At 35.7% G+C, this 18,182-nt stretch overlaps 1 long non-coding RNA gene across 1 annotated transcript; it reads left to right on the top strand.

Annotated features, from left to right (window-relative positions):
• The first annotated feature begins 6,325 nt into the window (after positions 1-6,325).
• On the top strand, positions 6,326-8,243 carry LOC135220282 (uncharacterized). Its single transcript, XR_010315635.1, has 3 exons — positions 6,326-6,413; positions 6,842-6,975; positions 8,076-8,243. It is a non-coding gene; the product is annotated as an uncharacterized LOC135220282 (long non-coding RNA).
• The last annotated feature ends 9,939 nt before the right edge of the window (positions 8,244-18,182 follow it).

Raw genomic sequence — 18,182 nt, 5'->3', positions numbered from 1 at the left:
TTAAAGGCATCTTTTCAATATTAGAACTCTCTCTCTCTCTCTCTCTCCTCTTCTCTCTTTTCTCTCTCTCCTCTCTCACACCCCAATGAGGAGACAGGAGGTTTATAAAAAATATAATCAAGTACAGAAGGCAGAAAAAATTTTCTAGCTCTTATCAATATGGTTGAACACCTCTCTCTCTCTCTCTCTCTCCTCTCTCTCTCTCTCTCCCTCTCTCCTCTCTCCTAACACACATACACAACCAATGAGAGACAAGAGAATTATTATAACTATATCAAGAACAAAAGGCCAGGAATATTTCTAAAGCATCTTTCAATAGAAGAAACTCTCTCTCCTCTACTCTCTCTCCTTCTCTCTCCTCTCTTCTTCTCTCTCTCCTCCTTCAAGGGAGACAGAGAGATTGAAAAAATGTATTCATTTTCAAAAAGGCAGGAATACCTAAAAGCATTTTTATCAAATTGTAAAACAACCTCTTCTCTCTCTCCTCCTCTCTCTCTCTCTTCTCTTCTCTTAACCCACACACACACAATGAGAGGAAAGGAGATTATAGAAATATATCAAGTAAAAAGGCAGGAATATTTCTAAAAGCATCTTTATCAAATGGTAGAAACAAACCTCTCTCTTCTTCCTCTCTCTCTCCTCTCCTCTCCTTCTTCTCTCTCTCTCTCTCTCTCTCCCAAGGAGAAAACGATTCAAGGGATCAGTAAAACCTTTCAGATTTAAAATCTAGAGTATAAGAATTCCGGTACAAAAATAGGGTAAAAAGAGACAAGTTCCCAAATGGTGCATGTCTTACATAAAAGAAAAATGCTAGAAAATAGTCACAGGCATAAAAGGGTCGTTAATGTCTGCAATAAAAGAACAAAACAACAGCAAAGACCGAGAGAGCATCACAGTTTCTCAAACTGAAATTGAAATTCTGTTTCGTGAGAGCCTAGTTTAATACTCTTGGAGGAATGTGAAATTGCATTATATATTCTTTATTCTTTTAGAAAATGACGTAATGAATTGATGCTGAAATTCGTTCAGTATTAAACATCGGTACCTAATTCGTGAATGAAATAATGTACCAGAAACAGCCTTATAGCTGAGTTTAAGTAATTAAATGAACACATGCATACACACACACACACACACACATATATACATACATACATACATATATATATATATATATATATATATATATATATATATATATAATATATATATATATTTGTGTGTGTGTGTGTGTGTGTGTGTAAGCAAACGTTTGTATGTATGTTTGTAAACTTGTATGTTTGCAGATATGTGTGCTGTAGAAATCCAAACTGCTTGACCTATCTGGTCATATTTTGGCATGTGGTCATCGTTTGACCCAACTTGAGGTGCGTCCACACGGTCGAATAATGTCCAACGGACAAACATTGTTACCATACCATGGGCGAAGCAGGATGACGTCATAAGCGTTGAAACGATGGAAGCAGGTCTGGCAATAAACAGTGGTACCAGATGAGGTTGTATCCAGTGTTCTTGCTCCGCTCACAAGGCGAAGACCGGCAGACAATTGTTAATTGGTAACAATGTTTGTCCGTCGGACACTGTTCGACCGTGTGAACGCACCTTTAGATAATAGAGTAGGTTTCAAATCCGTACCCCCTTCCCCTTCCATTTCCCTTTGTAACTTATGTGGTGACTTATTGCGCACATGTCCATCATTTGACTCAACTTAGATAATAGGATAGGTTTCAAACCTGTAACCCTTTCTCTTCCCCCCAAACTCTCCAACCCCGCCCCGCCCCAACGTCACAACTAGGAAGACACGCAGGAAATTTTTTTTAAGCCTTTCAGAGTTTTTCCGGGCAACGCTAGTTTGGTTGGCTAGTGTGTGTGTATATATATATATATATATATATATATATATATATATATATATATATATATATATATATATATATTATATATATATATATAAATATAACTTCGACCTTAAGTCTCAACAAATATACAAAAAACATACTTAAAACGAAAGCAATTTACAAAGCACTTGCTAGACTAAAAAGTTGAACACTGAGTGATTCGAAAAGAAGGGAGAAGCAGGGAAGAAAGCCGGTTTAACCCAGATACAACTGTACAGAGGAGGTGTGTGAGTTCAACTTGGGCACTAACTGCTTAATAAATAACGACTCTAAAATAAGCAGTTCGTGTAGACGGCTTCTTTGGCCCAAGACAGAGAAGTCAGTATAATTGGTGGTGGTTTTACAAAATTTTGCATGATTTCTGCTATTAGAAAAATCAGGATTGGACACTCTGCAGCCAGTACGATGACGGACACCATTATGTGAATCAGCTCTGACTTTTAGCAATCGTTTAGTCGAACCCTCGTAAGTCCCCAAATCACATTTGGGGCAAGTATATTCATATACGACTGAAGATTGCAATATTGGCCAGAGTCTGTCTTTAAATTTGAAAAGTGATACTATTGTAAGGGGAGTTTTTGGAATTAATATAACTTGCAACATATTAAAGTGTTTTTCAATTGCAGACTTGAGATTCCTTCTAAATTTGTCTTCTTGGATGTATGGAATACTGGCATATAGTTTCTTTCGTGTCTCCTGAGTAACTAAAATATCAGAAGTATACGGTTCGAAGGACCGAAAAGGGAAAAGCCGTTGTGAAAAAAGTGATTGAATGGATTAAGCAAACTGTATGCTTAATATTGTTACAAGGTCAAAAATGGCTGAAGATCATAAGCAAAAGCACCACGCTTCCTTCGCGATTTCTAATTTACGGGGAGACATCTTCCCACCCAATTCCGTTCTAACAAGGACAATACATTAATATTATTAATGAACAGTACCACAATTAAGTACCTCCACTTAGTGAGCAGTCCCTATGGACATGAATGAACTCAGATCATAAGTCGCCGTCAGAGACGACGAGAGGTACGTCTCTCTCTCTCTCTCTCTCTCTCTCTCTCTCTCTCTCTCTCTTAAAATCTTGCGAATACTCACAGGTTGATTTTCAGACCTTAGAGGACACGAATATGTTACCTCGTTTTCATAATTTACTTGCGTAACTTTTAAGTATGAACACAGTACAAAATTTATCAGATCAAATTATTTTCACCTTTCGCTAAAATTGGATCACGAGAAAATGATATTAAATGAAGGGACACTAAAAACGCGTGTTAAACTTAACCTTAAAATTAATTTAATAGCTAATGGTTAAATATACCAAACAAATGATTTTATAAGAAATGAATGAAACGGGGTTACAACTCAAAGGCACTCAAGTGAAACAAAAATACAAAGTTCAAAGAATAAGAGGGTTACCACATAAGTTACAAAAGGAAAGGGGAAGGGGAAGAGGGAAAGAGGAGGGGAAGGGGAAGAGTGAAATGATTTGAAACCTACCCTATCATCTAGGTTCGGTCAAATGAATGTCACTTGCCAAATTTTGGGTGCCACTATACTAGGCAGTTTACTTAGGGGATCAAATGTATTTCCCCGTGCGAGTATTAAACACGGCAAAACAGTGTAGAAACACGCAGGGGGATTGGGTAGGAGGAAGGGGAAGGAGTACGGGTTTCAAACCTACTCCATTACAAGTTGGGTCAAATTATGGCCACGTGCCAAATTTTGTCTAGATTGGTCAAGCGGTTACCACATAAGATACCGAGGGAAGGGGGAAGGGGGGTCGAGTTTGAAACCTACCTTATTATCTAAGTTGGGTCAAATGATGGCCATGTGCCAAAGTTAGTCCAGATTGGTCAAGCAGTTCGGCTTTCTATAGCGCTCAGGCATATGGACAAACATACAAACATTCACTATATATAGATATATATATATATATATATATATATATATATATATTACATATATATATACATATATAATATATATATAATATATATATATCTATATATATGTGTGTGTGTGTGTGTGTGTGTGTGTGTGCGTGTGAGTGTGTGTGTGTGTGAGTTCTTTGTGTGTGTTTGTGCATTATATATATATATATATATTATATATATATATATATATATATATATATATACTATATATATATATATATATATATATATGGGGATATATATATATATATGTATCTATATATATATATACTTATATATGGGGATACAATCCATGAATATCCTCTGTATTTAAAATATATACTATATATATATATATATATATATATATATATATATATATATATATATATATATATATATATATATATTACGTTTTACCCGGGTAAATGCTAGCTTCTGGCCATGTTTGGACGCAGAAAAACAACGGCTTACCTACCAGATGAAATCCTGAGATCTGACTGCTATTTAAAGGGGAACCATGAAAAAGAAAGGGGATTTGTTACATGAGCTGAGGGCTCTCCTCGTCAAGGAACTGTTGTAGATAAACATTTTAGGGTAACTTCAAATTACATATATTTACATTAACAACAATCAGAAGATTAAAACGAAATTCTAACAAGTAGCAGATCCTGTATAATAATCTGGGTACAAGGACAAATGGAGAAGACTGCTGTATCCTTGTGAATGTGGCCACAATCAAGGCAAAAATCCAAAGCTATAATCCCTCTGTAATGGAGAGGTTTACGAATTAAGGCCAGAAAGGCACAGAGATATCAAGCAAGGAGGCAGTGCACGGAAGGTGCCAAGAGATGACTTAAACATACGTCTTCCAAACAATAAAAGCACTTATCAATTAGAGTTATTGCTAACACAGCACTGGCTAGGCAAGGCCGATATTAACATTAGTACTTTGGGAACAAAGTCGGAAGTTTAGCGAGAGAATGCGGAATTTACGGGACTGATTAAGAACATCTGTATACAGAACACATTAGCCTGTAAAAAAAGATGGCTTCGGTATAGTATGGGGCTTAGTAATGGGCACACTTCAAAGTAGACTTGGGGTCCAACAATGGACCATACGGTAGGGAAAAAATGGCGCCTGGAGGAGGCATGTTGCAAAAGGGGGAGGAGATGTGTCTTCCGAAAACTTCCAAGCATCTCTGAGTTAGTTTTTCCCCTCGGTCCAATTTGTATGGCGTCTGCATCCTGGCCTTCCATTTTCTATGCATGTGTGCATCTTGAAGTATTTTTCTTTGAGTCCTTGCACCTCACCAAATGGGATCCAGAAACGGTCACAATGTCCGCTTTTCACTTTTTCAAGGCCACGGCTGTGTTTCCTGGAACAGACATTCTTAAGGCAAATCACGTGGTCAAAGAGGAGGAGGAGGAGGAGGAGGAGGAGGGGAGGAGGAGGAGGAAGGAGAGAGAGCGAGAGAGAGAAGAGAGAGAGAGAGAGAGAGAGAGAGAGAGAGGGTACAATTAAAAAAGTTAGGAAAGGGCCAATGTTCAATGCCGCTTTGTCAGTCAGTAGAAGGTGAAAACATTTTATTACTTGATTTTATGAAGCTTTGGGAGAGGGGTTACTTGGAAAGTATTTAGTCATAATATATAATATTATATATATATATATATAAAATATATATATTATATTAACATATATATATATATATTATATATAATAATATATATATATAAACATATATATATGTATATATAAACACATATATATATATGTATATATATTATATATATATATATATATAAATATATATATGATATATATATATATATATATATATATATATATATATATATATATATCACAAAATGGCCATACAATGTCATTGCATATATGTATTCAAACTACCCGTGCTAGGCTTTAATAATATGGATTGTTATTAGATCCCAGACTCTTTCATTTGCTTCGTAAATTAAACAAACTGGAACGTAAACCATCGCGTCGTATGTGTGTCAGAGTGTGTGTGCGTGTGTGTGTGTGTGTGAGTGATTAAATCTGCCGGAAAGTGATGAAACAAAACTTACTTCGGTAATAGGTATGCCTTGGAAGGTAACTGATTGATTGATTGATTAATTAGTTCTGCTGGCGTCACAACGACGAGGTTATAGATGCCGCCTTAAAATGTAAGACAACAGTAACTTTCTTTTTTTTTGCACCCTGAATATTTTCTTATTACACCGAAAATGTTTCAGTCCTTTGTTCAGTGAATAACTAATGATAGTTTTTTATGATACATAGAATCCAATTTAGTTGAATAACTAATTAAGTATAAAACGTAGAATAAAAGAGTTGGTGTTACAGCATGACAGAAATTTTTCCCTTTCAAACAAATCCAAGGACGCATAATAAATCTTGTGAGTTTCTAGATGGAGACTCCAGGGTCCTTGATGATGATTTCAACACCAATTGGTTTCTTTGTAAGCTAGTTCTTCTTTACCTTAGATTTTCCTTCGGTAACAACGAAGCGTCAAGGTGTTTTTCCGGTGCTCGACAACGTTTTCGAGCAGTGTGGAAGGTTCCTTGTTGCCGGAGGAGGGGGAGGTACCGCTTTACCTTTTCAACTTTCGAGTGCAGCTTTGTTTTGAAGAATGGTCTTGCGTGAAGTCGTGGCGATTTTGTTCAATATTTTTATTTTAATATTTTCAGAGCACCTGTCTATATAGGTTAATTAGCCTGATTAACTTCCTGTAATAGCTTGTTGTAATTAATTTTTAGTCCTAGTTTTTTTTTAACTGTATTCCCTTTTACTCAAATATTTTGGCTTAAACTTTATTAAGTGTTGATATTTTTCGTAGTCTATATTTTCTGGAATATTTTGCTTTACAGATCTTTGATAGTACAAGGTTAGTGTGTGATCTTGCATGTTTTAGTTATTTACGATGAGTAGTCTTAGTATATGACTAGCTATGGTATTTAAACCAGATCCATGTGCTACTATATTAAAAATTAAGATTTAAAACTACTTCCAGATTGTTGTGGAATGTAAACTACTCTGCAATAAACTGCTATTGTGAACTAAGAGGTCAAAATTATGACGTCAGGATCACTATTGTCTCAAGCTGCACTAAAATGGACTTAGTCTCTTCCTAGGTTTGGTGTACGAGTAAGTGTCTTACAAACTTAAAAACCAAACTAATTTTCTTCTACCTCCACCGCCTACAGGGGCGGTGCCCCTGTAGGGGTGGAGGGCCTTCCCCCTGCCCTGACCCATAGGTCTCCTGACCTATGGGCAGGTGACTGGGAGGGTTTTACTAATTTAACCTTTTGAACCTTTCGGGTTACAATTTCATGAATCTTTTATTTGGAAGTTTTTTTTTTAATATGTTGAGTCTTTGCTTATATTCAACTTTATTTTTCTTTTTTGTCATTTTAAGTAAGTAGCCTTTTAATTGGTTTTTAACTAAGTTTGGTAATATGATGTACAGAAAGTAACTTAAATTTCTAAATATTTCCTGACATAAAATTAATTGGCTTTTAACAAAGTTTGGTAATATGATGTACAGAAAGTAACTTAAATTTCTAAATATTTCTTGACAAAATTATAATTTTAAATTTCAAATTTCCCAAGTTTAGCTATAATAGTTTTTCTTTTCATATAGAATTTTTAACTTTAAATTTGCCCTAATATTTAGGCAATACTTGAAGCTGTAACGTAATTTTAAGATTTGTTCAAAACTCGAACGTATCTTATTTGTGAATTATTTAAAGCTATAACATGATATTCAAACCAGTAATACAATGAGCAGCCCAATATTTTCACTTTTAATGAAATACACATACAAATTACTTCCATACAATCAATAAACCTTTCAAAACAATGTAGTTAACCTCCCTGGTTAATTGACTTGACATGCTCGTGCTTGGCAACTCGAAAGTCGTAACCTTTTTATTTGGTATTTTCTTTGGCCACTCCATTTGTTAGCACTTTGGATACCTTTGGTGCCGTGTTTTGCTAGGACTGTTTTGATTATATTTTTTTGGTTCTAAGGTCTTTAGACCTTAGTGGTGGTTGGTTTGTATGGGATAACATAGGGTCAATCTTGAATGATAGTTGGTTTGTATGGGATAAAATTCGGTAAAATTGGAAGACTTCAGTTATTGAAGTTAATAACTTTACTTAATTTTACTAGTTTTAGACTTATATTTAGGATTTTGTACTATAATTGCAAGAAACATTTCTGCCGCATTTGATTTGCTTTACAGGATGTTGATTGGAACAGTTTTAAGGCAATGTCCCCGAAACTTATTAAGAGCTGCTGTGATCGTTGTTGCTTTTATTCTGCCGTAGTTTTAAAGAGGTGAGATTGGAGCCTGGTGTTGATGCTTAACCCATCAGTTTTCTTCCTTTGATGGTACAAAGTTGTAATTGGTTATTTGACGCTTCAATAAACATTTAATGGTATAATAAATATCTACATTCTTACCTTTAATAAAAGCAATTGCGCGACTAAACTATTTACTATTTCACACAGGAAACTTTATTTCATAGCTCGTGAGAAACCAGAAAACTTCACTTTTATTAAAGTTTCAATTGTTTGAAAGTAACTGGTATAGGACTGAAAATCCGATTTCTTTTTGAAAGGAAGGCATAAAATATTAAATTAATAGTTGGAACTTGAAAATATTTGTCTCCAAAAAGAAGAACAAAAGAGTAATTCCATCTTTGACTAAAAGAACAAAAGAGTAATTCCTTCTTTGACTAATTAAAAGTGAGTAACTACAGTATTGCTTGACTGTTAGACTATTGAAAAAAAAAAACATTTAGTTTTAGTTAATGTTCAGCTAGTGGTAACAGTAACATTCATTTTTATGGTGGTATTAAAAGAAATAAATATGGGCCATTGAAGTTCCTACTAAAACGGAGGCCCAGTTAAGTATTCACTGAGTTCGAGGGATTAAAGTAGTTTGAAATTAATCGCTTTAGAAAGGAGGATGGTTCTGCTCGAAATTAACGACAAAAATGTGACTTGTAGTTCTTGCGTGTGAAAGAAATAGATTAGCACAAGGTATGTACTACATATATTATATATGTATATATTTTTAACTACGATGTCCAACTTTGTTAAAGCCAATAAAATCAAACCAAAGCGTCGGCGGACGAAGTTGGAGTTTTGGCAGAAGACTTTTGAAGCTAACCGAATGGGCAAAAATGTGCAATAACATTTAATAAAGTTAATTACAGCAGTAAATTGAGGGTAGACTAAAACATATTAAGCAGACACATTAATAGATGTTAGAAAAAAAAATAAAGTTCCTCCCACTCATTCGTGTTATGACTCTATATACTAGAAATCCTGGCCCCCTGAAGCCTTTTTGAATAAAAGAATGTGTAGTAAACTATTTCCTCTCTCTCTCTCTCTCTCTCTCTCTCTCTCTCTCTCTCTCTCTCCCAGGGGGCAAGTTATGCTCTTTTTCTTGACTCTCTCTCTCTCTCTCTCTCTCTCTCTCTCTCTCTCTCTCCCAGGGGGCAAGTTGTGGGGGATTTTGCTCTTTTTCTTGGACTCTCTCTCTCTCTCTCTCTCTCTCTCTCTCTCTCTCTCTCTCTCTCCGATAATTGACATCTACATGGGAGAGTGGGCGGCTGATGTTCGAATGAGAATATTAATGAGCGTAATATAATGTTCCATGGAGTTATTTCTTATCCTTTACCAGGCAATATGCGAATGCAATTAGTACCACTGAAAACAAATTATCCTGCAGTTTCATTATTGCGTAAAGTAAGTAACGTTCAGGTATTCTCGAGTGCTATTGTTTCCCAAAGCCGCTGATTATTTTCCAAGATCATCTTCTGTTACTTCATATTGTCTCACAAGTTTGTATTACACCATTAAAAATCGAGGTTTCCCTACACGGTCAATTTGAAAAAATGTTCATAAATCTTATTTCCAACAATGGGATGCTATTATAGAAAGCTTGAAATTAAAAAAAAATAAATTTTGTAATTCTAGGATTCAGTTTTACATCTAATTTTCTATTTAAACTTCATTTATAGAGTACTTTGTTCAGTGTTATAGGTAAGCTTACATGAATGCTAATGGACATAATTTTGCATTTAGCCTTCAGGTAAGGTTTTTCTATTGGGTGAAGCAATGCTTTTAATCTTTGAAAAACTATTAATATTAAAAACGTTCTATTTCTGAAGGGCCCCATACAGTGAACGAGTAGCGCCTCGGTGGCGTGATCGGTATGGTCTTGACCTGCTACCTCTGTGGCCGCAAGTTCGATTCTCGAGCATTCCAGTGAGGTGTTAGAGAAGTGTATTTCTGGTGATACAAGTTCACACTCGACGTGGTTCGGAAGTCACGTAAAGCCGTTGGCCCCGTTGCTGAATAACCATACTGGTTCCATGCAACGTAAAAACACCATACAAACAAACATACAGTGAACGATTGTATGAAGGATTGTCTGCATCGTTCGCAAAAACCTTGTGTAAGGGCTTGTCTGAATGCACAAGTGGGCGGAGTTTCGTGTCTGAACAATCTCAGCGGGAATCTTTCACGACCAGGTTGATGATGATGTGTCTTCCCGAGACAAAATCTCTCTTCAGACTGAAATCGGTGCAGAGGTCGTTCATACTGCCTGAATAGTGTGTGTGTGTGTGTGTGTGTGTGTGTGTGTGTGTTTGTGTGTCGGTAACAACAATCGTTCAGACAGTCGTTCATACAGTCGTTCAGTGTATGGGGCCTTTTACAGAGTTAAGTTTCTGTGGACCTGTACATGCTCTCAGCTACCATAACCTGTTCCTTTAATGCGTAGTCGGTCCCATACTGAACTTCCCATACTTTGTGTGTTCCCCTACGCCCTCTAGAAAAGCAGTCTTGCATCCTCGAGGACACTGAGGTAAATAGGCAATAGCTGACACAGTGGTCACGTATATATATATCGTCCATCACCGTTCATTACTTCGTCATAGGTACACGTCACAACTAACGTCTATCGGGGTGTGTGTGAAATATAGGTAAGTCTGTCCTTTAATTACTCCTACAATGTCAAAATTAGCCACAATAGGTGTCAAAGCATAATTTTGCTAGTTAGGTCGGGGTTCCAGACGTCTTGTGCCAAAATACCAACCGTGTCCGACGCTTTTGTAATATTTTATTGGCAAGAAAGAGTTGGACACGACAGCTGAAATTTTAATGCATAGTAGGTTCGCACGAGGCACAGTTTCAATTTCAGTTGATGATCTCTCGGTCTTTGTTGTCGTTTTGTTTCTTTTTATTGCAGACACTAACGTCCCTTTTATGCCTGTGACTATTTTCTACATTTTCTTTTACCTAATACATGGACCATTTGGGAGCTTTCCTCTTTTTGCTCTATTTTTTGCACCAAATTATTATTAACACTAATATATTACAGATTATATATATATATATATATATATATATATATATATATATATATATATATATATATATAATATATATATATACGTATCTATATATATATATATATATATATATATATATATATATATATATATGTTATATATGTTTATATAATGTTTAATATATGTTATATATGTTATATATGGTATATCTTAGTATATTTTATATATTTTATATATATTTTATTTTATGAATATTATAAAAATTATAAATGTTAAAAACATTATATATTATTATATATAATAATATACATATATATACATATATATTATAATTATATATATATATATATATATATATATATATCTATATATATATATATATATATGACTGATAAAAATGTTCTGTAACAACAGAATTCCATCTATTAAAAGGAGCCCATAAAAACACCAAAATGTAGAGAGAAAAAGTACTATATTTCAGAGAATGCGTCTCTCTCTTCAGGTATATGAATTAGAAAGTTTACAGAAAAGGCGGTGGTATTTTATACCAAGAGATCCGTCCCACAGTAAGCCAATTTAGGTCACCCCCGCTGATAATCTTCTTTAATCTTCTTAAAGCATTGGTTGAATGAAGACTTCGTCGACGACATCTGAGATCACCCGCCTTTTTGAGATGTTCATTACCTGCTTCTCTTTATTAAGGCGATTCCATCATTTTGACTCTGTACCGGCAGTTGCTGCTATAAAATACACGCGACAAATTCCAGTTTTATTCTATGGTATGTCATTTATATGTTGAAAATAGCCGAGTTCTGTTGTCCATAACCTAATGACCGTTTGTGTTGTATTAATCCTCTGGGGAAGTGATTTACCTGTAATCCGATGTTAGATTGGTCACAGTCCTGGCATGGGATCTCATGACCCCAGAGTCTTGGGAGATGTCTTTTGTTGGACATTAATCAGGGATTTGGCCAAGGTATTTCATAGTGGCTTTTGATATATTCATAGTGGCTTTTTTTTTGATAAATTCATATCTGAAAAAAAAACTATCAGCCGTTGAAGAGATATGTTTAGAAGGAGTGTTACTAAATGCTTTAACTGACCTTCATAAGAAATATCCTGTTCCCCGCAGATTCATGATAGCCATCCACTCGCTAAAAAGTTAGATGTTATATAAGTAGATCCGACAAAGACGGCAAAATTGTAATATGGGACAAAGACTTCTACCTCGACAAAATCAACAGCTCCTTAGCGACACAATACTTACGAAAAACTGACGAAAAACCCCCTCCCCCCCCCCCAGAATGTTCCCACAGAATTTTTTCGAAAAAGTAAGATTAAATTGGCCAAAGACAAAAAGAGTATTGAACTATTAGAGAAATTTAAAGTAATTAATCCTAAAATTACCCTACTTTTATGCCTTCCCCAAAACTCACAAACAAAGACAATCTTCCATTCAGACCCATCGTTTCATGCGCCGAGCTTTCAATTACAAAATTTCTAAATGGTTAGCTGGCCTCCTTTCTCATTTTTTAGGCACTTTTTCTCCCAGTCACATTAAACATTCGGAAGATTTTTGTCACAATTCAGAGAAGAAACATATACCACTTCACAACATAAAACTTTTTACAGCCTTGACGTAGACTCCCTATTCACAAAAGTACCAGTACAGACGTTCTTCAGTTTTTAAGGAAAAATTATACCTTATTCAGATTCATTTCCCATTGGCGCTTGACAAAATAATAAAGTTAGTTGAATTATGTGCTTCTAATAACGTATTTTCATTCGGGGAATCATTCTACAAGCAAAAATTCGGGTGTAGTATGGGTAGTCCTTTTAAGTCCTTTTTTAGCCAATCTGTACATGGAATACTTTGAAACTACCAGTAATAAATGCAATAAAAACCCAAAAACATGCTGTGGATGAGATACGTGGATGACATCCTAACATTTTTGGGATAATAAGTGGGGTAATTTTAAAGAATTCCTCTCAAAATTAAACGCATTAGTGCCCAGCATCAAATTTAAAGTTGAATGGGAAACAGACAACAAAATTCCTTTTCTTGATGTTTTAATAATCAGAGACACGACAGAATACAAATTTACCATATACAGAAAACCAACGTTCTCACTTTCATATATTCACTACTTTAGCTATCACGACATTACTATCAAGATAGGTGTAGCTAGCAACCTATTCTTAAGGGGCCTTACGAATTTGTTCCCCAGATTTCCTGGAAAAAGAATTTGAACTAATTCGCAAGCGCACTTTCATCTTTAAAGTATCCTGACCATATAATTGAGAAAGCAATTACAAAAAGCAAACGTAATTTTCTACCGACCCCCTAAAGACAAGACCAGAGACACGCCCAACAATAAAATAAAAATTCCTCACCTGGAGACGATTAGGAGAATAACCCACACCTTGTGACCAATCTTACATCGGATTTACAGGTAAATCACTTCCCCAGAGGATTAATACAACAAACAAACGGTCAGTTAGGTATGGACAACAGAACTCGGCTATTTTCAACCATATAAATGAACATAACCATAGAATAAACTGGAATTTGTCGCGTGTGATTTATAGCAGCAACTGCCGGTACAAGAGTCAAATGATGGAATCGGCCTTAATAAAAGAGAAGCAGGTAATGAACATCTCAAAAGGCGGGTGGATCTCCAGATGTCGTCGACGAAGTCTTCATTCAACCAACGCTTTTAAGAAGATTAAAGGAAGATTATCAGCGGGGTGACCTAAATTGGCTTACTTGTGGACGAATCTCTTGGTATAAATACCACCTTTTTCTGTAAAACTTTTCTAATTCATATCCTGAAGAGAGAGGACAGCAGTCTCTGAAATATATACTTTTCTCTCTACATTTTGGGTTTTTTTGTTTTTATGGGCCTCCTTTTATTTTAGATAGATATTTATATATATATTATATAGTATATATATATATATATATGATATATATATATATATATATATATATTTTTTTTTTTTTTTTTTTTTTTTTTTTTATTTATTCATTTATTTTTTTTTTTTTTTTTTTTTTTTTTTTTTTTTTTTTTTGTATGTACATAATGTTCTAGCTCAGTATTTTCTTAATTTTCTTGAAGTGCTAATGCACATGGTTCTTCTTTAGTTGACTTGTAAATTTTCAATTGTCTCCTGTACTTTTTCCAGTCTTCAGGGCTTGATAAACAAATTTACTACAATACTGCTATATTCATTTACTCCTGAGTCGACTGCTGTTTCAACCACCATTCCATGCTCTTCAGGCCTACGCTAGATCCACTAAACAACCTCATAAATTATAACTGTGTGTAGCCCAAAAATATTTTTTTTAAATATTCAAATATGAAAATATAAATAAAAATCAAGAATTCAACACAAACTTCACAATTCAGAACGCTTTTTCATACATAAACTCGGCCGTAAATTCCCCAGATCTATACTAGTATTGCACCATCCCCGGTTATTTCCATGCCCCTGGGTTATGGTGTTTACGTTAGATTACTAAAGAGTAATTTGTATCTCCTTCATTATTTGGGTGTGGGAAACATAACGAGATTATTTTCGATAAGATTCTATGGTTAGTTTTTACGATATAGCGTCCCGCTTTTTTCAGGGAAGGTGTCTGTACTCGGTTACAGTTGGGGAATAAGCAACCCGGCCTCCCTGCGACCATCACAGCGAGCACTGAAAGTATTCCGAGACGCACTAGATTCCCCCAAGGGGGTCAATGTACCCTAAGGCAAGGGTATTTACAAGTACTCAATGCAATTCATGCTGGGGTGATTGCCATCCTCCTCCAAAGCCAACTCGCAAACTTGCAAAGTATCGCTGATCCCAAGTTCCTTCTCTCTCCCTCTGTAAGGTTTGGCCGACCGCAGACCTTGTGGTCGTGGTCTCCCTCATTCATTAAAAAGTAATTTGTTTACAGCCATCCGGGTTGTCCATGCCTTTGCAGGCCTGTGCCGAGGCGGGGTCGGGGCAGTCGAACGAACCCCCACCCCCCAAAAAAAAAATTCTATAAGTCCATATTTTCTGTGACTATCCTTTTCATTGAACTGTACTTACAAAGTAATAAATTTTTCTTTTGCCAAGTCAAAGTATATATCATAATTAAAGTAATATGCATGTTATTGTTAACATAATAAATGAAGCAATCTATAAAACTGGAGAACTAATCTTGAATTTCACTGCAGACTTTCAACATTTTAAGTAAAATTTTGTCAACCAAAACCAGTACTTTGAATAACATCTAATCGGGTAGAAGGGCATAGACCGCATGGGTACCAATTTTTCCTCTTAATCTAACCAAAAGAACATTTTCAAGTATTTCATCTTGTATATACTACCTATATATGCAATGACATTTGTAGAAGAAAAGGTCCAGATTTGGGATAAACGACCCCCACAAAAAAAAAAAAAAAAAAAAAAAAAAACTGGGTACGGTCCTGCAAGTTTCCACAATCTTGTGATTTTCAGCTGGTTAACAGTGCGGGACAAGTATATATGCAAAATATTACACCGTTTCGATAGAAGAAAATCCACAGTTATTGTCTAAAGATAAATCTCTCCAATGTCATTCTTATGCTGTTCTTTTTCGTTTTTGAGGATCTACTTGAATTGAACTGAATTTAGGCCAAAGGCCAAGCACTGGAACCTATGAGGTCATTCAGTGCTGAGACGGAAATTGACAGTAAAAGGCAAGACGTGTAACAAGAGGTAAACCTCGCAGTTGCACTATGAATCAATAGTTATGAGAGGGTGGAAAGTAAGCTGGAAGAAAGAGAATATGAAAGGAGGCACAGTAAAAGGAACGAAAGGGTATGCAACTAGGGGCCGAAGACACGCTGCAAAGAACCTTAAGTAATATCTACAGCGCATTGCATGAGGTGCACTGACGGCACTACCCCACTACGGGGTTTAGGATCTAGTGATGATATATCCCTGTAGCTCTGAAAAATGTAGCAAATTAGCCATTTTTCCTTATGTGTCTTAATCTTTTATGAATTATATTTACCTTACGTTCTTTAGTTCTACTTTCCTTTCGTCTATCTCATTCATCATCTGGATTCACAACTTTATTTACGTGTTTTCAGAATAAGATACCAAACCTCTGGATAATTTCCAACACTCATCTCTGCCGTGATCTGGCAAAGGAACAGCAACATAATCTACATCAAGAGTGTTATTGAACTTTCCCGCACCTGTCTTCATTCTGATTAACTTTGTGTTAGGGAGTAAGTCACATTGACAGGTCATTCGAACGCCCCTAATCCGATATTTTAAAGCCAGATGTCGACAGCTACAAAGGTCTTTCTCTGTCCGTCCGAAAGAGAGGCTTGTTACCTACATGTAGGTAACAATTTTCCCTTTCCTGTCTCAGTGTGCTAATCTTTCCCTGCTGAAATCAACTTTGCTCACGAATTCATCCACAACTTGGAATCAAAAGTTAACATTAAATAGTTTCACCTAAGGTAAGACTGTTTTGCTTTACATAAAGTAAATCTACTAATGAGTTTCAAATAAGACATTTAATTATTCGAGAACGTTCCCATTTCACTTCACTTGCTAAAGGCTGAAAATTCATTATTGTGATTATTCTGCTTGAGATAAGCACCTTAGGCGTTTTCTTTGGAAATGAAAAGCATAGTTAAGTCTCAGTATCCCCTGGCTGAATCGGAAAAAAGAAATAACTTATAGAAATAACTTCAATCAACTTAAAGTTCAATAGAAAGAAGATGTTGTTAGATGCCACTAACTACCCTTTTCATTGTTTCTAAAGTAACCTACTTGTCATTTCGAACTCAATGTTCCGTCGTTTTTGGGGAATATCTTCCAGGCTTTTAGTCGGAGAGTGATGACATTCTAACACAATGTTTACAACACCTCGCCGTAATCTATAATGCTATAGGAGTTAGTCGAATTTATATACTTTAGGAGTTTACTTTCATGATTTTAAGTTGTAATCCGTGAGAACACAAACACCTGAGCAAAGGGTTCAAACAAGTCGACTTGCTCCCCTCCCCTTCATCAGTTCCCTCCTTCCCACCAACAATCTACCCCCATCCTCCATCCCCCTCGACAACCCTTCCTTCCATCACCTCTCCCCCCCTCCCTCACTCCCTCTCTTCCCCTCCGATTCTCCCACCCCCTTCTCTCTCTCTCTCTCTCTCTCTCTCTCTCTCTCTCTCGTCGAAATTACACAACGCACTGAAAATATAAATACATACATTGTACATTATGATATCGCATGATTTTGCCACATTATAACTCAAATGTGTGTATATCCCAACAATGAGTTGAGTGGTTTTTTGCTAATGAGCTCCGCTATGCTGTTTAACCTCATTCTGCTGTGTTGCCTAAGAACTGTCACGGGAAATTATATTTATGATCTGAGATTGTAAGTAAGTGTGAGGTCGATTTTTTTCTGAACCTGCTGTTCGAGTGTTCGTATAATGTAATGAAATAGATTGGGCAATGGGCATAATTATTCTACAATTAGATGGCGTCAGTAAAATTGTAAAATGATTAATATTAGTTATAGAATTACACTTGGGTTTGATGATAGTTATCATATTAATTAATATCACTATAATTTCACTAAAAATTGTCATCATGATATTAATATCACTATAATTTCACTAAAAATTGTCATTGTTGTGAAATTTGTTCCATAAGGCTATACTTTTAAAAACCGGTAATTATTACCCACAACGAGTAATAATTACCTGTTGAGACTTATTTTCAGTGCGCCAGCTTTCCTCTGTTGGTTGAACATATTAAAAAGCCGGAGTGCAATCAAACGTTTGTACCCATTTGCGCATCCAAGCAAATCGGCCATGGGCAGCGTGATTGTAGCACACCCTCAGTATACCCAGCGACAAACCACTTACTGGAATCGCATGCCACTGAACATTTAGAGCATATTGCTCAAATACTGTATTCAAAACTGCCAAAACAGACATGTC

Source organism: Macrobrachium nipponense, chromosome 1 (genome assembly GCF_015104395.2).
Source record: "Macrobrachium nipponense isolate FS-2020 chromosome 1, ASM1510439v2, whole genome shotgun sequence".
NCBI lineage: Eukaryota > Metazoa > Arthropoda > Malacostraca > Decapoda > Palaemonidae > Macrobrachium > Macrobrachium nipponense.
Note: the sequence above shows the minus strand (reverse complement) of the source record. Positions and strands in the feature narration are given on the sequence as shown.